Source organism: Malaclemys terrapin, chromosome 10 (genome assembly GCF_027887155.1).
Source record: "Malaclemys terrapin pileata isolate rMalTer1 chromosome 10, rMalTer1.hap1, whole genome shotgun sequence".
NCBI lineage: Eukaryota > Metazoa > Chordata > Testudines > Emydidae > Malaclemys > Malaclemys terrapin.
The window spans coordinates 39,974,786-39,978,412 of NC_071514.1; the positions used below are offsets into that span (position 1 = coordinate 39,974,786).

At 60.9% G+C, this 3,627-nt stretch overlaps 1 non-coding gene across 1 annotated transcript; it reads right to left on the reverse strand.

Moving 5' to 3' along the window:
• Nucleotides 1-511: 511 nt before the first annotated feature.
• On the reverse strand, nt 512-583 carry TRNAH-GUG (transfer RNA histidin (anticodon GUG)). The gene has a single exon. It is a non-coding gene; the product is annotated as a tRNA-His (tRNA).
• Between the last annotated feature and the right edge of the window lie 3,044 nt (nt 584-3,627).

A 3,627-nucleotide genomic window follows, 5' to 3' on the forward strand; every position in this document is an offset into this window, starting at 1 on the left:
GCCAATTGGCACCCAGGCGTGTCTGAGGGGTCTCAGAATGTTTTCTTGGTTTTGTTTTTAAGTGTTTTAATAAAAGTTATAAGTTACATTGCTTTTGATAAGCAATGTGGGTCCAAAGCCTTTAAGGAGAGGCTGGGTATCAGCCAGTCACCTAAAAGCGTGACCAGCTCCTCCTAATTAGTCTTTGGTTCTCACTCTCCGCAGCCACCACATCTAAAAAGCTGAACCCGGAGGAAAAAGGCTGGCTGTGCCTGGGTTCCTCCTCCCCTGGTAACAGCCTGGCTGTGCCTTAGCACCCTGCCCCCCCATAATGTGCTGGCTGTGCCCTGGTGCCCCCCAACTGACTGGCCATGCCTGGGTTCCTCCTTCCCCAGTGCCAGAGTGCCCCTCAACCTTGTAACAGACTGGCTGTGCCAGGCTGCCACCCATAAGAAGCAGGTGCTGCCTGGGCTCAAGCCTGTTAGTAAAAAGCGGGCAGGGACCCCATGCCGTGATATCGCTATTGAAGCGATGCCGTGACTCGGATTCGAACCGAGGTTGCTGCGGCCACAACGCAGAGTACTAACCACTATACGATCACGGCGAGCTACTGGGGCTCTGTGACAAGCGTCTGGCGCCCGCCCTTTTCAGAGCGGAGCTGATGACGTCACCACGAGAGTCCGCCTCGGCAGTTCTGTCTCCTTCCCTTACCGTGTCTAGAGCAGCTACTGCGCATGCGGCCCCCAATGGAAGGGGGCGAGCTCTAGGTGGCGCAGGGCTCCATGCAGAGCGCTAAACCAACGGATTGGGGAGCGGGAGGCGGGGCGAGCCGGAAGTGTCCTTAGGCGGGAGCAGTTGGCGCGTGTTCGCTCTAGTCAGGCGCGCGCAGCCACTTCTCAATGGGAAGGGCGGAGCTATGGTGGGCGGTGGGGCCGGCAGCTCTTCCCGCCCCTGCGGGGCCGGTTTGCTCGGCTGCGGCCTTCGCTGTCCCGCCTGGCACTGCCTCTCTCGCGCGGGGACCAGGGAGCCCCTCGGCCGCGCGCAAAGGAGTCCAGCCCCGGGGCGGGGCGGGGGTGTTGAATGAGGGGCAGGCTCCGCCCCCTGTGCACCCCGGCCGGCCTGCGGGCCCAGCCACCCCGCCGAGAGCAGCGCCCAAGGCCGAGTGGGGCCGCGGGGGGCGAGATCCCCCATTCCCTCCCCGCCCCCCGGCTGGCCTTGGGGCAGGTCCCCGCTCGCGTCCAGCCAGGGTCTGCCGTGCGTGCTGCCAGCCTCCTGCAGACCCACCCGGGGCCTACGCTGCCCGCTGCTGGGCCCGGCGCTCCCCTGAGCCAGGAGACACCTGAACACGCCACTGTAAAACAAAGATGTGCCCAGCTGCCCTTCTCAGCACAAGCTTCCCCGACAGACCGGCCCTGCAACAGTTATTCCAGCAATGTAGGGTCTAGTGCAGGGGTGGGCAAACTTTTTGGCCCAAGGGCCACATCTGCAAATAGGAATTGTATGGTGGGCCATGAACGCTCACTGTGAAAAGGGGTGAGGGCTCTGGAGTGGGGCTGGGGATGAGGGGTTTGGGGTGCAGGAGGGTGCTCTGGGCTAGGATTGAGGGGTTTGGAGGGCAGGAGAGGGATCAGGGCTGGGGCAGAGGGGTGGGGCTGGGGATGAAGGGTTTGGGGTGCAGGAGGGTGCTCTGGGCTGGGATCGAGGAGCTGGGAGGGGGATCAGGGTAGGGGGGTGGGGTGTGGGGAGAGGCTCAGGGTGGGGCTTACCTCAAGTGTCTCCCAGAAGCAGCAGCATGTCCCTTCTTCGGCTCCTACGCAGAGACATGGCCAGGCGACTTTGTGGACTGCCCCATCCGCAGGTACCACTGCTGCAGCTCCCATTAGCTGGGGTTCCCGGCCAATGGGAGCTGCGGGGGCGGTGCTTGGGGTGGGGGTAGTGTGCAGAGCAGAGGCCCCTGGCTGCCCCTATGTAGGAGCCAGAGGGGGGCCGTGCTGCTGCTTCCGGGAGCCGCATGGAGTGGACCCTGACCCTGCTTGCTGGCTGGAGCGCCGCAGCAGGACCAGCCACAGATGCCACTCCCCAGCGGGAGCTCGAGAGCTGGATTAAAACAGCTGGTGGGCCGGATCTGGCCTGCGGGTCGCAGTTTGCCCACCTCTGGTCTAGTGGTTAGAGACAATCTGGCCAAGTGTAACACCACCTGTTTCAGTCATCTGCAGGGACTGGATCTGGGCTCTCTAGGTCTAATAGTATGAGCCTCTCCCAGTAGAGCTAAAGGAAATTCTTGATAGTATGGGGAGAGTAACAGACGTCCTCTAAAGGGATGGAGATCTGTACTGGGTTACTGTGCATTACACTAGGGCTAATCTGGCTCATTTCACTTCCAAAGGCAGAGTTGGAGACATGTACTGATCTCAGCTCTGCCTGACATCAGCTTGTCTGACCTCTCAGATGCATAAAATGGGTGAATGATTGTGATACAAAGACCTTGTAATCGTGGCCCAAACACTTGGCTAATGCAGGGCTCCTGCTCTTCCGTAACAGAAAGTGTACCTAGACTGGCACCAGCAAATACAGAGCTATGGTAAAATGAACTTAACTCTGAAATGTGGGGAATTCTGCTTCACTGCTATGACCCCAGCTGTAAGGGTCTTCTCTGCAGAGGAGATGAGGATTGTAGATATGAGCTGTACTGCTGGTATTGTGAAAGGACAGCTACTCATTAATCCACAAGGAGCCCGGTTTTGTTGGGGCAGGCAAGTCTCAGGAGCGAGCTCAGCATGGAAAGCAGCAGAGCTCCACAAAGCCCACATTGAGTTCCCTTGGCCACACTCCCTCCTTGGGGCCAGAGCATAGACGTGCACAGCACATTTCATTAGGGTGTGCACCCAGGGAGCCCCGTCCTGCCCCCATCCACTCCTCCTACTTCACACCCCCTGACTGCCCCCCTCAGAACTCTCAACCCCCCCTTGCTCCTTGTCCCCTGACTACCCCCTCCTGGGACCCCTGCCCCTACCTGCCCCCCAGGATCCCACCCCCTATCTAAGCCTCCCTGCTCCTTGTCCCCTGACTGCCCCCCAGGCCCCTACCCCCTACCTGTCCTGTGACTACCCTGACCCTTATCCACACCCCCGCCCCCATACAGACCCCCAGGACTCCCATGCCTATCCAACCGCTCCCTGCTCCCTGACAGGACCCCCAGAACTCCTGACCCATACAATCCCCCTGCTGTCTGTCTACCCCAACCCCTCTCCACACCCCTGCCTCCTGACAGGCCCCTGCCAAAACTCCTGACTCATCCAACCCCCTGCCCAGCTCCTTGTCCCCTGACCACCCACTCCAGAGACCCCCCACCCTAACTGCCCCCCCAGGACCCTCCTTGCTCCCTGTCCCTTGATTGCCCTGACCCCTATCCACCCCCCGCCCCCTGACAGACCCCAGGACTCCCATGCCCCATCCAACCCCCCCTGCTCCCTGACTGCCCCCTCCAGAGACCCCCCGTCCCTAATCACCCCCCCCCGGGATCCCACCCCCTATCCAACCCACCCTGCTTCCTGTCCCCTGACTGCCCCCACACCTTATCCAACCCCCCTGGACCCAGACCCATTACCATGAGGCTCCTAGCAGCATGTTTGGCTCCACGCAGAGCCA